This window comes from Myzus persicae, unplaced genomic scaffold (genome assembly GCF_001856785.1).
Source record: "Myzus persicae strain clone G006 unplaced genomic scaffold, MPER_G0061.0, whole genome shotgun sequence".
Lineage (NCBI taxonomy): Eukaryota > Metazoa > Arthropoda > Insecta > Hemiptera > Aphididae > Myzus > Myzus persicae.
In genome coordinates, this window is record NW_019101643.1 from 128920 (window position 1) to 150898 (window position 21979).

General features: G+C 30.3%; 1 protein-coding gene across 6 annotated transcripts in view; it reads right to left on the bottom strand.

The window, feature by feature from the left end:
• LOC111029930 overlaps positions 1-21979 on the bottom strand; it is a 194769-nt gene that overhangs the window by 26042 nt on the left and 146748 nt on the right. For 5 of the 6 annotated variants that reach the window (XM_022309177.1, XM_022309181.1, XM_022309179.1 and 2 more), the window contains one exon: positions 1489-1601. The exons of the other annotated variant lie outside the window; for it this stretch is intronic. The gene's annotated coding sequence lies outside the window, so the exon portion shown is untranslated. The remainder of the gene's footprint in view (positions 1-1488; positions 1602-21979) is intronic. 6 annotated transcript variants of the gene reach the window in all.

Here is a 21979-nt window from a genome sequence, read left to right on the forward strand (position 1 = left end):
TAAAGTTTCCCTTAGAGAGGAAGTCAATCAAAGAGAGAGTGTTTCTAAAATATTCAACAGCTTCGATTTTGCTCTTAGGTACTTTTTTTGTATATTTAATTATTTAAAAATTACACTTAGAATAAAAGTTTCATCTTTGAGACAAAATAAAGGGTATCATTAAAATATATGGATTTTGTTTTGTTCATTTACACTTTGTAACGTTTAATTGAAACGTATATTATTTTAATAGTTTTTATATATTGACCAACTTTTAGAAAATATCTTATCCATCATATTATATGTCCATAATATATGCCTGATGGATGACAGATTTTCTTAAATAAAAAAATATAGTTTGACCAGCCACCAACTTTTCTTTCACTTTTTAATTTCAAAATAATATCTAAAAGTATTTAATTTTGCAAAAATGCAATAGAATTAATAATGGGTTAAATTAAATTGTTTAAAATGTGACAACTTGTTCCAAAATAAATTCAATAATAGATTATATTATGCACACCAATTATTTGAACAGCCGTTTCAATTTTAAAAGATAATGCAATCAAACATAATTTTGAAAAGCTTTGTCATAGAGTTTTTCACAGTAAGATAACAAAAGTAGATATACCCTTTTGCCTTTTATTAATTTGCTATAGTTGAAAGATAATCTTAGACTATAGACTACATAATAATACATTTTTTTTTCAAGTTAATTAAATTTGATTGAATTAAAAAAGTTGATATATTTTTTTAACTTAAAATCTAAAGTAAAAATATAGGTACAATAGTAAGTGAGTAATGAGTATACTAGTTGAGCAAAAATAACTTTTTTTTAATCTTTTTTTCTTTCTATTTTCTATTTTCTATTCATCCACCTTTCCAATGTTTCTAGCAATATAAATCATATCAAATTAGTACAAATGATTTATATTTTCACAATCAAATATGATTTATTAATTAAAAACACTATCTTCTATCTATATATATATAAGAATCTTTTTTTTTTTTATTTATTAAAAGAATAATTACAATCTATACATAATTTTGTACAAAAAATAATTTTGTTGAGTGAAATAGCGGTGAATATAACAGAGTGGGAAGATACTCAGTACTTCAGTAGCACCAACCGACTAAATATATAAGAATCTAACTTGATTTTGGAGACGAAGGAAACCGGTTTTGAACCCTCATAATAATAATAATAATTATTAACTAATTACCAATTATTTTCATATATTCACCGATAATACTAACCGATTTTATAATCGTTTTATTATTTGTATAGCCAAAAAATAGTCTTATGTTTTTAAATTAAATTATAAAAAAATAATTTCTTCCGGAGGAAGATCGGGCAGCTAGTACATATTATAAACTCAGTATATATACCTAAATAATCTATAATAATCTTTCAATAATGTAAACATGTCGAAATGCTTAACTGTGTCTGTTTTTGGAGAAAATTAATTAAATAACATTAATTGGCCTTATTATATAAGCTATAAATACCTATTTAGTATCGGATGAATTGCATAACATAGTTTTAGACAACATTGTTTTGTCTGTTATCGAGGCTTGTATTTTGTGTTCAATCATGCTCGCTAAAATTCATGGCACCAAACCTGGAATGAGAATGTGTTATATTTCTATTATTATTACCATCATAATAATATGTTATGGCACATTTTTTGATTGAACATAATATCATATTGAATAATATTAACCATACATATAAATCAAAGTTTATTGTGTAGCTTGTTGTAAAATTGAAAGTGAAATCATTTTGAAGTACCTATTTAGGAAATAAAGTTACAACGCAAGACTGGACCCGTTGCTGTTCACTGTAGGTACATAGGTACATAATCGATCAAATTCAATGTTACACAAATGGTAGGTATTACGTTGGGGTCTTATTGTATAATCCCCCACTATTTTGTAACATAAAATATGAATGGCCTTGAATGGTTTTTTTAGTACAAGACGCATTTCTTGAATAAAAATAAAAAAGTTTTTAAAGATATGTAATTTAAAGAAATACACTTTCAGAACTGTGCTCAAATACAAGAAGCCAACTCGAACAGGAATTTATTAATCAAAATAAAAATAGCAGCCATTTAAGTCAACGTAGATTCGTCCGTTGGTACATGGTAGGCTTTAAATCAAACCTCTATTATAATAGTAGGTGCTTGTAAATCAAATTGCCTCAATTTCATAATTGTATAAGACAAATGAATACATTTTAAAAACATAATTTTAAAGGGTTTATTATAGTTTTAAATTATTGAAAAATTATTAATTTTAGGTAAAACGAACAAAACTAAATTTGCACATTCAACTTTACACTGACTGTAAAATGTATAGAGATATTTTAAGCTTTTAAAACTTTAGTTGGTTAATTTACATTAGGAAAATATCTGTAGAGTATACGTTATGCTATATTTAGAAAATTGTAAACGTAATCAATGAATTATTAAATTTGTTCATTCTGCGTATTTTTAAGAATTATGATATATATAAAATATATTATAGTTTTGAATTATGATGGTGATTAATATAAAATGTTCAGTCATTTGTTATGGACTACAGTGGTTGAAAATAAAATAACACACCATCATTATTGTATTTTCTTTGAAGTTTAAATAAGCGCACTATTGCGAAATAAGAACTTCTAAACTATTTAAAATTGTATCGTAGTTAACATTGATAACTTTACTTAAGCTATCGAATAATAACTAAATTTCAAAATTACAAAAAAAACTTCTTTTGAAAGTTTTAAAACTTTGTTTAAAAGAATAATTTTGGTTTTAATTTCGTAACTTTTTTATTTGGTTAATATTATTATCTAACTGGAATGATATTTTCAAAGGGTAAATTATAAAATCAGGAATATAAAAATAATTTAAATACTTAAGCGTCAATATATAATACTACAACTAACCAAGTTTTTATCTAAATATAATGCATGGCAGCGTTTAAGGCTTAATCGATAAGTATTACTTTCAATGCAGTCAATTCTAAGTAGGTAGTAATAATTTACCAGTTGTGGGAATATTTCCGTTTAAAAACATATGTATGTGTATATTTATATAATATATTTTTTAAATAATTCTTTATTTATTCAATATTTTACAATACATAAAAAAATAGATGAACAATACTATTTATAATATAATAGGAGTACACACTAATACACACTAAAACAGATCGAAGAAATCTCTCGGTGCAGCGACTTCGATATGAATTAGTTACGAATGTTAAACATAAGCATTTACTATTTTTATTTTAAAAATAAAATACATTTTGATTCCTTTTTATACATGTATATTTTTTTAGTAAATATTATCATTATACTTTTTACTTTGTCGCCTGTGTTTCCTTATTAAAGATAAATCGAAATCCAATATATTAATCAAACAAATGTAGGAAAGTATTGTTTTAATTTTTTTTTTTTTTACTTTTTATTGTTAATACCATCAATTTACAATAGTTATTAGTTTAATATTAATATTTAAATTGTGTTAATATTATATTGAGTTCAAAATTTTTTTGAGATCGGAAATGAATCTTTTGATATATGATAGTGGATCAATTGCTTCGTATCGACGCCGTCCGGGATGTTAAATCCATTTTTGACTCAGTGAAATTTGGACAATTATGGACGATTATGATGTTCTTGGTGGAATTATTTGCATAACATGTTAGGAATAGGGTGGTTTCGTATTTCCCATAAGGCGTGTCCAAGTGAGAATTTAGTGCCACCAATTTTTAGTTGGTTAAGAAATACCTCTTCTTTCTGATTTAAATATATGTATTTGGGACAGAGTTGAAAGGAGTGTTTTATTTCTCTTAATTTGTTTTCTGCGGTCTAGTGACATTCTGTGTTTCATATGCCCATGCGGTATTTATTTATATTTTGTTGTGTATTTATGGTGTGTCTACAAGTAACCAAAAAGAAAATATTTCACTATAAGAGTTTTTTTATCCTCGTTTTCCTTTATGTTGCAAAGTCCTAGAGTTCATATAAATCTCATATATATTTGTTAGATTTGGAATTAAGACCACTGATTTTTAAAGCAAAGAATAAGGTGCAATTAATATTTTTGATTTCAAATTGGACAGGATATTAAGTGTGTCAAAGGGTATGTCTATTTTCGTTTCTTTAAACTGAAGAGATAAATGGGTTTTTTTAAGAAGTGTTAGGTATTCGGCAGCATGAATGCTACTTTGACTATTTGATTGGAAGTGTTTCTTATAAATATTTTAAAAATACGTGAGACAATTAATATGGCATACAATTATTATTAAATTTTATTCGAGATTGCACTAATATTAAATACAACAAAAGAGCCAACGAATATACTAAATCCGTTACACGCCCACAGACGAACTATAACTGCTTTATTAATATGATATCTCATTCGATTTATTTTTAATCTTGAAGCAGAAGTTGAAAGCTCTGTTGTAACCGTATTATTAGTATTATTAATATCATGAACGCGTGTACTAATATAATAATATGAACTCTAATGTGGGTGAATCGAGAGAGAGAGAGAGAGAGAGAGAGAGAGAGAGAGAGAGAGAGAGAGAGAGAGAGAGAGAGAGAAAGAGAGAGGAAGAGAGATAGAGAGCAACCTTATTTTCGACGATCAGACACAAATGGTCTGAACTAAATCGACGGCTAACTGGCGCGGCTTGACAGGTGCAGGACTCTTGAGTAATGGTGGTTACTAATTTGGACATCTAGCCGGCTGTAGATCAAAAAGAATTACGGATATATAAAGGATCTAGTGTCCGAGATAGGTATCGTCCGTGGTGGGCTATTACGTGATAAGTAGTCCGAATAATTCGGACAGGCGTTAGACTCCGTTACTTAAGACAGTACAGGATTTCCGCACAATCGTTTATCGATAATGCGATCGTGAGTTGAGCGTTCACTCCCGTTATTCTGGCAAAGACAAATGTACTGGTCCAACGTCATCGTCTTCATTAGAAATCGAAATATTTATATAAATTATAAAGAGCTAGTATCGTGTACCCATGTATTACGACATTACGTGAATGGAGGGTAATTTTTAAAAAATGCTCACCCCCGTATTTTAATTTAATAATGCATTAAATGTATCATACAATACATTTTAGATCCTGATATTATTTTTATTACTTAACGAATATTGTGTGGCGATATAAACTTTTATTTTTCAAATGAGAGCTCAATTTTGTATTGACAATTATTTAGCAGGGGATTTTCTTGAAAATGTCCATGCGTCTAAATCAAAATTCTAATGAGTAAATTCCGAGTTATTAAAATGCTTATACTTAGAATATTTATCCTTAAACATGGTTTCACAAAAATAAAAACTATGTATAATATTAGATGTAGTATTTGTTATACTTCTACAAATCAACTGAGCATCCACATTACTTAACCCATTACCATAGTCCATAGACATACTATGATTGTCCTATCAGTACACAAAGGTATAAAACTAAAAAAATATTTGTTCGAAAAATTAGAAGTCAAAAAGGTTGGTTTCTATTTGAAAAACAGAAGTTGGTATTGTCGTAGGATCATCTTGTGGTACATATAATATCGAGTTGAAAATATGATCTTCAAGTGTATTTGAAAATTCTAAAAATCAAAATTTGAATATATTATGTGTAATTTAAGCATAAAAATACGGTGACCATGCTTAAGAAATCACCCTGTATACTACATTCATAATGAAATCATACATTTATAATATGTAGTAGGTATATATACGAACGCAATCCAATTGGTGCCGGGCGCAATCACTTGAATTCACCTGACTTGTGGTTTTGAAAGAGGATAACCACTTCAAGAGTTTGAATAGCGTACGCAATAAACATTATTTTCTCTTCTCACAATATTATAACATATTATTATTATTATTATTATCTTTGTGTCTGTCGATAAAGTGTTTTATACTTTTATAATCTCAAATGTCGGTCTTTTGATTATACGATACACCGTGTTTCATCACCTCATCCACCCCTTTACATAATAAATGCCTATACCGGACCTTATATACTCATATCTTCTGTCTAATCTTGCACTGCCATTCAGTGGAAATTAATAATTCAGATCTTTATTAATACTGCCATATTATTTTGTAAAAATATTCACCATTGGGGCCACTGTATCACAGTACACAGTTACATTTATCTCAAGTTTTTAGTCACCTATGTTTAATATTAAAATACGTGTCGACAGAAAATTTTAAAATTTATATATTTTACGTGGAAGTACAATGAACTTTTATTTTGGGAAGTGATAATATTGTTAGTAATGAAAATAATTTAATAATAAATAAACGTATCTTGACTACTTCTATTGCATTTTTAAAAATAACATTACAGTCAATTTATATATATATAAAGGTAATTATAGTTATTGTTGAAAGAAAAACGAACATCCCCGCACACTGGTCGACGCAGTATAATGATCGTAGCGAAATGTAATAGATTAGGAACGAAATATATATATCACTTATTATTACGGGCAACGTGGTATAGGTATAGCAACTAATATATAAAACTCCATATGGTATATAATATTATATATGACGTGCATTTCCAGTGTTTGTGTACTTTTACTCGGACGAAAAGAAAGTTGGGGTGAGGAGTGCGGAAGACAACATGACGATGATGGTGATGATGATGATGATGGTGATGATGATGATGACGATGATTATCATTGTTACTTTTTTTTTTATTCTGTTGACATTGGTTAGAAAAGTATTACAACAACACGAAAGAGAAGTGTCATAAATAACGTTGATAGTATTAAAATTACTTTACGAAACATCTTTTGTTGAAGTGTCAAATGGAGTGGGAGAGGAATGTGCGTGCATCATTGTAACAAGCACACCCACACACACACTCGTGCCCGCGTAGCCATCCCGGTACGAGTTGTTCCGGAGTGTGAGCGTGCTCCGGGGGATGAAAAAGGGATGTGGCGTGCCGGGGGCGAAGGAGCATATTTGACATGATGTTTGTTGTGGTTTATATTCCTAGCTAATACACGCCACAATGCGTACAACAATGACTACGGTGGGTACACGCTGTTAAAGAGCTTTTTACCCTCCCGTAGGCACCCCGAAAAACCCTTCTTTTCAGGGTTTGTTTTTTTTTTGTCTGTTCCTCTCGGGTTAAAGTTTTACGATGACGTGTGTGTGTGTGTGTGTGTGTGTGTGTGTGTGTGTGTGTGTGTGTGTGTGTGTGTGTGCGCGCGCGCGCGAGTGAGGCGGTGAAGGAGGAATCGGCCCGGTGCGGGTTGGGTCATGTACATCTACTGGTCGCGCGGGGTCCGCTGCAACTGGGTCGATGGTAAAACCGAGGTCCGTATTCTTCTTTTATCATTATTATTATTATTTTTTTTCTTTTTTGTTGTTTACCCCGTATATTGAAAATATGGATGAGTGCCGCACGCGGATTTCAAAGGGAGAGATTTCACTTAACGCGTGCGACCGAGAGGGTGTGTATGCATAATACGACGGCGTGCAGTACCTACTACCTACCTACCGACTGTATGTACATTATACGAATATATCGTACTCGATGACAATGTCGAAACAAAAATAACAGCACTACCTGCCTGCGTACCTACTATATTATACGCGTAGATGGTATCACATAATATGATGCGACCGCTGCGCCGAGAGAGACTACATTCACATAACATTAGTACATAACATAATAATATATTATATGAACGCCGTGAACAACGTCTGACGCGCTCCGAGTAAGTCGCATAATCTCCGTGAGCGGAACGAGATATTATATTTCGAAAGCTGTTTGATTCAAACAATAGGAAACATTAAAAAAAAAAAAAACCACTTTTGTGTGATTTACTCTGTATACGAAATTTTAACCGTACGCTTAAATATTTTTCAGTTTTATCTTGTTTTTTTTTTTTTTTTAACTTGAGTACTATTCTCGGAAAAATATAACGCGTACATCATAACGCATACGCATTTGTCGTACGTATGTATTTTTTTTATTATTATTTAACTTTTTGTTCTATATTTTTTAATTTTTGTTTTTAAAATCGTACTATTTTTGGTCAATAGACATGCAGATCCGACAGTAATGAAATTCTAATTTAAATAATTATACTATGATTTTCCGTAATCTGATTTTAAAGTTGTGATTTTTTTGATAAGTTATTAAAATATTTAATTAATTTATATATATATTTATAAAATAATATTATTTAAAATTTTAAATAATCGCTTTCATATGATTTACACTTGGCACATAATTATAATTGGCACTCTCGACAGATCAAGAGGGAGGTATATTATAATAATAGAGCAGAGAATTATTCGTTTAAGTTTAAGTTTTCTTTTTTTTCTGTTGGCTATTGAAGAATTTGTAGACCTTTATGCCAAAAGACCGTATTATTATCCAATAATTATTATACCCTCGTTAATCTCTGGCATATTTAAGTAATTACAAAATTATATATAAAAAAAAATATAATGAAAAATTTATGACAAAAACTAAATCTAATATTAAGAAAAAATACGTCCATTATGTACGTAAAAATGACGGCCATTAAAAGCGATTAAAAAATGAATGGTTATTAGTATTATTATTAATTTATTTTCTTAACTCTGACGCCGTAAGTCGAGATCGTAAGTAATTAATTGTGTATGTGTATAATAAACGCATTTCGTGTTTTGTGCAAATGAAATATCTATAACATGCTATAATGCCTATTAATCCAAGATTTATTATATTACATTGCAAACTTCTACAACGATGAACATTTAGTAAATGAAATTATTCTGTTAACATGTGTTGGTAGTTCGTCAAACACAGTTGGTCGAGCATGACGTGGCACGTGTTCGGTAAATTGAATTATTGTAACACTGTTAATATTATAATATTATTATGATTCTGAAATATTATTATTATCATGAACGTTACACGATATGACGTGATCTGATAAAAAACGTCAGTGTTATATGTTATGTTAGTGTATAATTATGTAAGACTGTCACTTAGTTACAATACAGTTTGATATTGACCTACATTATATTATAGTCGCTATATTATCATCTTACAGCAAATACCTACAATATCTATTGCTAAAAGACGAAATAATTGATATTGTCGGTTTATCGAATATGGCCCATAACTTGGTACTAGATCTGCATCGCAAGCTGGACTTTCACACAGTTTTATCAGCTAAGAGCAACAACGTTCGGTTGTACCTACCTATATTATGGGCCTGAGGTCGATCGTCAATATTCGAACACTGATCAGACGTCTACCAACTTGCGATCGATATATTATTGTTATAATTATAATCGTGTGATGGATGCTGCCGGGTAACATTTCGGAATAATTTGTTTTCTGGTTCGAATAACGAAGGGGATGATTATTATTGTTTACAGCTTAAGACCGGACATCCCTAATGGCCGACACAGATCTTAACAGAACTCACAGTTTTTTTCAGTAGAACGCATTTCCAGCACGAGAGTATGACTACAACTATCCTTCGTTATTTTTGTGGGGTTTTTTCATCCTTATACATAATATATATTTTATACATATACATACTTATTTTAAATCGTTAGAACTTGAAACCGCTTAAGAAAACCGCCAAGATTTACATGTAGATATCTGTAGTTGTTGCTCACGGGGACAGGGTACTAAAGTAGTATATTATTATACGTATATATAACACGGTGTGGACCCCAAAAAGCTGGTATCGTTCGAACCACTTTTGTTCAAACAGCGTGCAAACGCATCGTGACTAAACGGCACACTTGGTTTTTATGACATTTTCGATCCTAGAACAAATATTCCAGATATGGGTTTTCTGCTTGAGTTTTTCAGTTATACGCCCGTCAGCGCCGTCTTATCGTCTTTGGTTTTTTGGCCCTTCACCTGATTATGGAATTTTTATACAACCAACTTCATGATGATGACGTTATCGTATTATTAAAGACATTTGGTAACAGGGGATTTTTTTCTTTTTTAAACTCTTTGTTACAATATCATATTACTAGTTAAATAATAAATGTGGAAGTGGAATGTTAATCCATGGAATATTCGTTCATCGACATTCAATTAAATTATTCCACCACAATGAAAGTATTCCGGAATATGGTATCTATATGTTATTTTATTTTATTTTACTTTATAACAATACAGGCCAAAATCATAAAGTGGTCATAACTATAATTTATTAATTAAAACGAGGAATTTTGAAGGGTGAAAACGATACTTTGGTCGTTGACTAAAAATAATAAGAGATATAATCTCAAAATACTATAGCTGATATTCCTATGATGTAAGTAAAGTGTTTTTAAGGACAGAGATACGAAATAAAATTAATTAGTTTTTTTATATCATATTTACTTTTGAAGTTTATGATTATTGGTTTCATAATTTTATCATTTTTGATAAGCTAAGAATGTAAAATAGTATGCGACATATTTGAACAGTTATTTGATAACGTTTAACATACTAAAATATCTTAAGTGTACCATGTTGTCATTGAATTTATACTTAAGGTCTTTTTTATTCAAACTATAATTTAAAAACTCTTTGAATTTAGCTTACACGCAAGAAATATATTTAATTATATATTCATTTTAGGGTTTGATAAATATATGTAACCATAATATTAACTTGACCGGTTTCTTGGAATTGAATATCCCAAGTTGAATGATGTCTTAATTTTTTTTTTTATTATTTTACTGTTTCTAAGTGTATACACGTAATAGTATTTTTTATCTATAATTCCATTTCAATATATATAGATATAATTTGGTACAGTATTTTAGTTTTATTGTATTATACTTCGTACAGTTATGACTATAGTACAATTATAGTCTGAGTAACTCTGTATCAAAAGTACATATATATGATGTACTTAAGTACTAGCAGCATACCAATTGTGTTTTACAATATTTTATTGTAATTAAAAATAAAATGCAATCACAAGTCACTATTATTCACATAATGATATTATAACATACATTTTTGTATATGAATGAATAATAAGATTTTCTGATTTTTTGAATGTTAAACCCAGCAAATTTAAAACATAATATTATTTCATGGGGCGAGCTCTTTTACAACGTTATATTCAAGTAGTTTTAATTATAATGAGCATCCTCGTACTGCGATATTGTAGGTAATATATATATATATATATACATAAGATATAATTTATTTATATCGATTATTGCGGCAACGAGATGGATAAATCGGTATCGTCTTCCATAAATTTACAATTCATACGAATAATGTCAATAGTAGGTATTAGTGTCACCGTCGTAGCGAAATAAAAACTATACCGACGTGTCTTAGATTGTTTTTTGACGATAATCAGATACACACCGACTACAGATGTATTTTATTCCAAGTGACAATACCGAATAGTCAAATAATAAATACATTGTTGTAATACTTTATTTATACACTAATATCTGAATATCGAATGATAGAGCCGTAAACGATTTAAGTTTAAATAGGTAATATTACACCTAATAGTACTCAATACATAAGACTTATTATTATTATTATTTATATGCATTAGTTAAACAAATATTATATTATAATATTTATATAAAAACGAGATGACATTTGAAGATTTATTTATACTGTTTTCAAGTGACTTGAGCAAAGCTGTACAGTTGAATAAAAATGTTGTATCTACCACTTTGCGTGCATTACCTACATGTAACCATTATTATAAAAATAAGGTGAATTCTCAAGTAAAGCGGTCTATGTATCATTATATTCATATATATATTATTTCATATTAAGCAATCGTTCAAACTTAAGGCAAGTCATGTTCCTATGTCGCCGATGTAGGGTACTTGGGTCATTTGAACCTAAATGCAGACAATATATATAAGAACCATAATTCAATCCACAATAACCTACTATACACATTATGTATGACAATAAAGAGTGACGGTATCTCGTCGGTCAGTGGACAACCAATATAATATAATATACTGCCTTATGAAAATCCAGAGAAAAATTATGATAATATCACGATATCAAAACACATAGTGCGTATTAGAAAAGATTTTTTTGTTGAACATTTTGATTTTTCCGTGAGGCGTCGAATATAATAACACAGTATATACTATGTGAAGTTTAGTCCAACTAAATTAGGTGACGTGGATTATATTGCAATCGAATTTATTGCACTGTGTGAGTTGTATATTCGATATGTATACGACTGGGTAATATTTACTCCAACAGAGTATATTGCGTTTACTGGAGTATGTATAATATGTAACGCATCACCTATTATAAAAAATATTTCTATACCAATTATACCAGCCATGTGTGCGTATCACTTGGTAAATGAAAAAAAAAATGAAATTTGATCGAGAGATAATACCTACGCTGGAGTGCCGTCGTTATTGGATTTATGATGTTTTAGCATCGCATGTCGTGCTCAAACCGATTTCGATAAAAGTGACAATAAAGCATGCGTATAATGTTGAATAGTCATCGAATCTTGACATTTCAATTGTTTAAACTTTCATTCGATTTTCAGAGAGTTTACTGCATTATTTTTTTTTTCACGATATATCTTACTTTATTAGATTATGTTGCATGAGCATAAGCTGAAAAGGGTTGGGTGAAGGGTAAATGTGTTTGGGACTTGGTGTTCGTGATGTTGGAATTAAAGTAAAATGAAAAAGATATCAAATGAAATACAAATAGTCAATTTGAAATGGTTTGATTTGTAAAATTTGTCACGTATCGAGATCTTATGCAGCTTTAAATGTGGCAATCGCAAATTGTAGGTACGACCTATAAAGTAGATGAAATAAATATATTGATAGCAAGGTTAAATTTTATGACTTAAGTTTTTTTTTATAATGAAGAACGCTTCTATGTAGATATTACAACATACAGATTACAAAATAGTTAATAATGGTAAATAAATAATAATTTTTTTTTTGTTAGGGTGCATAAAATAATGTTAAACAAAATAAAATGTACAAACAAATATAAATATAAAGGATAGAAATAAATGTGTTTTATTAATAATTTTAGAGGTTTATAATGTTAAAAATATATTATTGTCGTGTGGAGACTTTTGGACGAACGTTACAGTAGGCTGATTAGATGTAACCTAGAAATTGGCTGAGCTTGATGATGTTGATAGGTTCAGGTCTGAATGTATCCGGCTAAAGTTTTATTTTAGTTCATATTACACAAAATAAATAAAATAATGGCACATTACATTTAGGGATTTATGATTGATATAATATGTCGTCTAAAACTTTTAAAGACTTTTGGGACGTCTAAGTTTAATGTCGCCTTTTGTCACTATAAATAATAATATTTTATATTATGTGTACCTATATTGTACAGTGTACATCAAACAATCTTCAAACATAGATCGTCTGCAACTATGCCACTACTGTATACAATTTCCCGAAAATCACACCGACGACAGTGTGTGTACAATGATCGTATGCGTAATGATTGAAGAATATGACTCCTTTGTGCTGCTCAAGTTTTTAGCAACTGCTAGACACGCGCACATATCCCGATAGCGGATGTCTCGAAATTCCCCGCTACAATCCACAATAAAGAGACACCACAGTACTACAACTGTAGTAACTAACAATCACGTCGAGAGTCGTGGACGGTTTAACATTTCATCAGAACACAATAAGCCCCCGAAGTACGGTTAGTAGTGGTAGAATGGTATATAGTTGTAGCAGTCTAACTAGTAGACATATAGTAACAGTGTTAGTAGTGGTAGTAGCACGAGCAGCAGCAGCAGTGGAATTCGAGGGATGAAGTTTGTAAACTGCCGCAATAAAAAGCGCACCGAGCAGATCGTTAGCGGAAACAATAATTTGTTTCCACGAGAGAATTTAATATTCAACCGCTTCTCTTCCGCCTTGTGCCCATATCTTTCACCTCCCGGCACCCGCGGCCACGGCCACCGCCATCGTAAATGGCCACCTCCACCTCCACTGTCGACATGTATTTTTCGTCGTCTCCCGTTTCGGCGCCGCCGTATTTCACCACGGAAACTCGGTGTTTTATGATGACGGTCGTTACTGGTTCATTAGTTTTTCTAAGATCTCCAGGGCCTCGCTGTCACAGAGAATCAGCAAATCGCATAAGAATCCACTTATTTAAATTCCGGAACAACGTTTTTACGACCTCAAACACGTAAACCCCACGGTATACGTGTATTAATATATCGCTTAAAACAACAAGGCTTTTGCGGGGGATGATAGTCAGCGCTGAGCGTCGAAGCGACGTTTCCATCTTTCGTGAACAGAACTGCTGCAGTACTTTATGGGTGTTCCGGATTAAAACTGGGCGGATTCCACACAATCTCGGAAAATACTTATGTGGTTTTTATCGCCTCCAAATGCGAAATCCAAAAGTTTCCCGCTATTTGCTACGCGTATTTACGACGGACCCGGATTATCGGAGATTTGTTGTACAAGAAGACTCCGCGCGCGTAGTTAGTGCTCTTTTTTTTCTTTTTTTTAGTCTCTTTGTGTCCAAGATATACATACAATTTATGTTATCTTTTTCTAGTTACAATTGCAGCTGTGAGGAATACAACGCAATTTGTAGCGGAGTGGAAAAAAAAACATCTAAGCATTTTATATAGTTGAAATACAAATATTTTCGAAAACTTTTAATACATCTAAGTTTTATTTTACACTGAAAACTGAAACATAGTATGCTTAGTTGTTACGATCACATTGATTTCTAATGAATTTGATTTATCACTCTAGGTTACTTGTGCAATCTATATTCTGTTTGATTTCCCATTTTCTCTTTAACATTGCATTCTTATCCAGTTGTTACCCCTATGTTGGGGCCGGGAAAGAAGCAATAATAGTTCGTGTTCCCGGGCACCGAAGCGCTTACACGCACCTTATCACATATCGACCGATCTGTGTATTTTGTGTGTCATTGTGTTATAGCTCAATTAGAAATGGTTGGGTTCACCGCGTAAATACCAGCCAACTTTAAGTGTACATGTGTTTGTGTGTGTGCTTGAAAATATGGGAATAATTTTCGTGTAATTCAATAAAACAAATAATAATAAATTGAATATGTAAGGAATGGTCAACGGCTCCCTTAACCTTACACAAAATAATGAACTACTAATAAGTTATATCTATGACCCTTCTGGTTTAACACATCAAAATAATAAATTCAGCTGTTTGATCTGGTATGAAATAATAATTGAATCATCACAGGCCGGCCGACACAGCTAATAAATACATAAATAGTACTTATATAATATAAATCCATAGTAAATTTATTTTCTAGTTACTTAGTACAATACTTACCATTATATCTTATATAAGGCATAGATTAAATGATTAATGAATAAATCAAATCAACCACACATATCATATTATTTATTTGTCCTGTTCTCTCCCGACATTTGTCTACATTTACCTAAAGTACTTTTTAGTCTAAATATATTTTAAATTTCATAGAATGTAGATAATGATGTATAATTTATGTATAGTAGAATGTTTCAACTTTAAACCATTGATAAATTTTAATTACTACAAATAAATTAAAATCGTTACATTATGATGCGTTGACATTCAATTGAATGTTCTATAATATGAAATATAATTTATAAATAATACATTTAAAGTTTAAAATATGTTAAGAATTGATAACCAAAATTACTAAATTTCATATAATATTTTCATTTTTAACATTTTTAGTGCTACAACATTTTCAACAACTGATATTGATTCTATAATATTCTCTAGTTTTTTACTTTGAGATGATTCGTTAGATTTAATTAACTGAGAAAACTCTGAACAATGCAATTTATTTAAATAATAATATAAAATTAAAATGTTTGAATATACGAATATAATATAATTATCTAAAAATGATTTAGGTAGCTTATTTCAGTATTAATGCAATGCCATTGGCTAGTAACATATTTTAAATGGATAACGTCATATTCAACGTTTTTTGTTTTGTATTGTTATTAATTTAATGTGCAATAACTCATCGTTAAATTTGTATTGTTATAATACATATTTTATTGTTACAGTTATAATTTAATTTGTAATGTAAATAGGAATTATGTCCGTTATAAATACAAATAAATAAATAATTAATAACAATTATTTGCCTGTACCATGTTTATGTTTTTTGGATAGTGATTCGTATTTGAAAAATGATTAGCTCTCTTTTAAGTTTCACTTATATAATAACAAATTGCAGTAATTGAATAATATGTATCATAATATTTTTAAGGATAGCATATTATCTTCACTGGTGGTGAAAACGGAAACATCATGGCCAAATAAAATTATCAAATTTCAACGATTGAATGAATGTAGGCACAATAAGAAATTATATATATATATTTTATTATTTTTAAGCTTCGGCAACTGAGGCCATTAGCGGTAGGTTGTGGTACTCTAGGGTTTTGGGACTGTAGGGTTATGTGTGAAGAAAAAAAAAAAATATTATAATAATATTATACACGATTTATATGAACCATAAATAGAGAAGAATGCAATGTCATATTGAAAGTTAATTAGTTATAAGTGATAGAACATTTCTGTAGTGTACCAAACTAATAAAAAGAAACAATTTCGGAAAACATATCTGAATTACTCACGAGGTTTACTTAAAATCTATGTTTTCGAAAAATCCCCACGAACTTAATAACGAACAAAATCGAAACGACGTTAACAAACAACCGTGGTACATACAAATACCTCAAATATATAACAACACACCAGTCACAGCAGCTAACACATTACAATCAATCACATTTCTCAATAAACCAGGAGGCTAATGAACAATATGCCTCAAACAAATTATTTGCAATATAACTACAGAAACTCATCTACTCAAAGGAAACAATACCTACCAACTTAATTTGATCAAAAACATTCAAAGGATGTTTTTTTTCAAAAATAAACCACTCTTAGTGAGTCAAAATTGTAATCAATTTGGGCATACTGGTTAATAATATTGTAATTTATATTATGTTAAAAATTCGAAAAACTTCATGTAAGATTAAACATAGTTGATACCCGTTCTCCTTTAACTACAGCATCTTATAATGAAATAAACCGTACGTCCTATGTTTTACATGTTAAAATTCAATGTATAGCCCTATACTACGGCAACTCAGCAGCTCAATTAAATCAATGCTCAGCTTATTTAAAAACCATTCATTGAAATGATAATTAGACAAACATTTTTTTTAAAAGACACATCAAGCGTATACACGTCAAATTTGTAATAATTCTGGACAGTTAAAAATAATTGGCTAAAAACTGTAATTTAACCTTAAAAGATAAATTAATCAATAACAAAATAAGAAATAGTTCGAATTTAGCTCTCAATAGTCCGAACTTCACGACAGCCAAAACAATTCAACAAAGGTGTGGTTGAAAGTAGGCACGGCTCTGCTATATCATAGTATATGAAAAAAATTCTGAGTGGAGGTACCCCAATATTAAAAAGTATATTTTATCATATAAGTTAGCAAAGGTCATATTAAATTTATAAAGCCCTTTGTTAATTATTTTACTATTAGAATTATGGTACCTAAGTTGATTTAATTTTTGCCAAAAACATTGAGTATAGGGTACAATATTAATGATTCATCTTTTTAAATTCTTGTGTTTCCCAATTATTAAGAAAATATTTTGAATTTTGACCTCCTAAAAGTACCAACTAGATCCAATCTCCAAATCACAACGAAAGTTGGAAATTCAAAACATTTTTCTTCTGTTTATCATGGCGTAAACAGACACACGCAAAAAACACACATCATTGCAAAATCAATACATTCATCGTTCCGCACAGAATCTTAAATATACAAAAACAGTGTGCATTATGTGAAAAACAAAGGGCGACCTACAAAAACACTTGTCAATAACTTAAAAAATTACCTTTACTAACTCTCATCGTGGTATTATGTATTCTATGGTTTATTTAGAATTTTTTATTTATTAAACAGTCATCTAAGTGAAATATTTTTAGATGTCAAAATACTTTGAATCTATGAGCAATACTTTAATTTAAATTATGTAACGTTACTTATTTTTTTAATACTTAAGAATAACAATCTATTTAACTCAACTTGCAATTTGTAAATATACAAACAAATTTTAAAAAAAAAACTTTTTAACTATTATTACAAATATATACTACATTTGTCCACTGTTTTATTAAAGTGCTTATCATAATATTATATTGTATAAATACAAATTAAATTTTTTTTGGCTATTTTTTTTATTTTTTTGTTGTTATATCAAATATTTTAAGATGGGTAAGAAAAAAAACATCAAAAGTATTTTCCATTTATATACTTTTTTGCCAAATAGTCGTTTTTATATGTATATAACATAACCACAGTAGAAAATATTATATCCTCTGTATAGAAGTACACATTAGATATGAAAGTTCGAGATGTTCAATTTTTAAACGAGAAAATTATCATTTTTATATCTCAAAGTTAAATGAAAAAAAAACACAATTACCATCTGAGCCACACGTTTTACACACGTTTTGGCGAACCTTTAAAAATAACTGCACATAAGTTAGTCGGTTTACGTGTTCGTATTGTACATTGCCAATCTTACAAAGGGTTTTATACTATGTTATAATAATATGTATTATTGAATTGATCGCATGCATATAGTATTAAATTGGTTTCTTTTCTTTTCATCGTTGATGGTTATTGAATATTGATACATATCCACTATCATCTTCATCATCTCAATTTTATTTTAGAGATTCACTTGAACAAAATATATATACCTGTTCATATTAACACGTCATTGTCGATCGGCGGATAAGTAAAAACGTCAATGGTCTTAGAAGTATCACATTTAATACGTTCACGCAATAATACGAACTCGGAAGCATGCGTCTTATACGTAGAATAATATTGAATTGTTTCGACACGAATAATATTCAGCTCGAAGAATAATTATAATTATAATACGATAAACGTTTGTACGAGATACGGTTTCTATAATGTTGACATTTCAATCAATGCTCCTACCAACTTTAATACGAATCCGTATTCTGTACTTGAAATATTACTCCTAAACGAGCTGAGGAGTGAATCAACCGTCGTTCCGAAACGTCCATCACACGTTCATCGTTACATCCTGGTGTAACAATGTGAAAGCTTATCAAGTGCTCTTTTATATATGTCAAAGCATAATTAAATATAATAGAATTGAATTATTGTGACTATCATACTGGAACCAAAATGAGAATATTTTATGGTTTTAGAAATCGATTTAAGTATAATATTATTACATGTACATGTTGACTTTTTATGCATGTTCACCCCACATGCAATTTTTAGTACCACTTAGGTTAATCCTGTGACAATCCAAACATTTTTTTTTCAACTAAAAACCTCCTTTTTTCACGGTTCATAATTCAGAAGATATTTTTTTTTCAAATTTTTGAAGAATGTAAATCAAAATTTGAACGATTAGTTTATGAGTGGTTCAGTGTGATTCAAAATTTATGTTACAGCCATTTTATCATATACATGTTCAAAATAGTAGAAAATAAATTATACAAAAGTTTTTTGATTTAGAAACATTTATTTTGATTTCATAATTTTATAATTGTGTATACAATATTTTAATAGGACTTTAGAGAGTCAACTTTAAAAATTCAAATGAAAACCTATACTTTTTTGAAATAGCTTGAAGCATAGAGTTTTGCATTAATTAGTGTTTTCCATGAACGAAAAATTTATTTTAAAAATGTCTTCGCTTTGTCTTTGCAAAAAAAGTATATGTTCCCATTTTAATTTCTAAAGTTAACCCTCTAAAGCTCCATTAAAATATTGAATATACAATTATAAAATTATGAAATCACAATAAATGTCCCTAAATCAAAAAATGTTTGTATATCGATGTGTTTAATTTCTACCGCAGATCACTCGATGGACAAATCCCTGCTATAATATTTATTTTATTACGCATCATTCGTTTTCCTTAGCGTTATAGTTATCGATCACGAAAAAAGTACTGTCCAAAGAAAAATACTCGAGTTGTAGTGTGATAATTGATTAGTGCAATTGCTGCTGTGTAGCGCTTGATTCCGCTACAGAAATATGGGTGTGACTGACCTTATGATATTTGGAAGTAACGACATTATTCCCGTACGAATATTATACGTAATGGCGAGAACAATCTTAAAGTAAACTCACGGTTCCTTTTCAAAAATCATTACTAGAGCAATAAATTAATGCCCTCGAAAATACTGTAATAATATATTGGAGGGAGATTGTCAATAACACCTTTCGGTCGAGACATACCAGTTTGGATTCGCTGTTATTTCCTCCGAAAAACAAAAACAACACCACGTATAATATATTTTAATGGGAACACACGTGCAAGCACTCGCTCGTAATCCATAAACGTGTCAGATAAATATACCATAAAAAATGCACGATCAATATACAAACAGACTGAATGCATGTGTTCACATTACGTCATATTGAATAATTTTTTTTTCAAATGTACAGGCATAATTTTTGATTTAACTAGACATTTCAAAATATATTTATTTACTAAACTAATTAATTTAATGCGGTCAGGATGCAATTCTGTTTGATTTTCTCCCGAGCTGGTAATAGTAACGATTTCCAATGTGCAAATTGAATTGATACATTATTTGTATATATCATGTGCCCCCAATGAACACTGTGCTTTGAATATAATTACAATTAACGAAATTGTCAAAATTAATAATATACATTAACCGCTGCAAACATTATTATTATTTTTATAACCATCAATCCGTGCTTGTTTATATTATGCACGCAAATCAAATAATCCGCCCGTCAAAAGTTTATTCTAATTCGCGTAAATCAACCACCGTGTAAAACCACACGAATACCGTGAGTTTGTTAACTAGATTACACATTATTTTAAGCGCGTAAAGCAAAAATTACTTGTTCAAACTACGACTGTAACGTCATTTTTGAAAGCTCTAATTTCTAATTTTAATTTTACATGACTATGGTTGGCATAATCACACTTAGTTTTTACAAGTTTTCGTTGCTTAAAATATAGGTCACCGCCTCGAAATGCGCACGGCGCATATTATAATATTATCCACGGTACCGTAATCGTAATCGGATTAAACGTGATAAAACACCGGCGAGAAGATGAATATAATAATGTGACGTGTAAACGAATCCGTCGAAACGCATACTGACGTTTATCGTCGAGGTGTACCTACGAGATATCAGAACGATGAACTATATAACGCGATGCACGGCTGTCCGGGGTCGGCGACATTAATTAAACTGCTTGTGATCTAAACCACTGTAATATTATTATAACGGCGTTTCGTGTTCGACTGGTGGACTCAAAAGCTCACACCGAAAATCGGAAATCCATTCTCCTCGGAGACCTTCAGTCTCGACTGACGTACCACGCGTGAAGCGGATGTACGGCGCGGGACACGGTGTCTTCCGTGAACCGTATTTAATATTATGCATTTATACCGGAAGAGTTATAGTTTGTTCGGTGACGTTTGTAATTCAGTCTTGTCCATATAATATATAGGTAACGTGATAGAGTGGTTTAAGTCGTCCCGTAAAACATGATGAGTACGACGTTTCGTGAACTCACGAATCGAATCTTATATTATATTCCTCATCCGTCGATTATTATATTATAGTGCCTCGTGACTACATGATAAAAATTGACAGCTTCCTGTTTACGATATAATATCGTATGTTCACCGCGTTCGCGACCGCCATGGTTGTACATTGGATAAAACATTGATATCACATTCGTGCAGAGGTGGATTTAAGGAGAACAGACAAGCCTATCTGTCCCCCCTCCCCCCCCCCAAATACCATAATGTATAGCTGTGTCAGCATATAGTTTTGACCCTGGCTTAAATGTACAAGGTTATTGCAATAGTACCTCCACTATATCGTATTATCACGTTCAGGAATTAA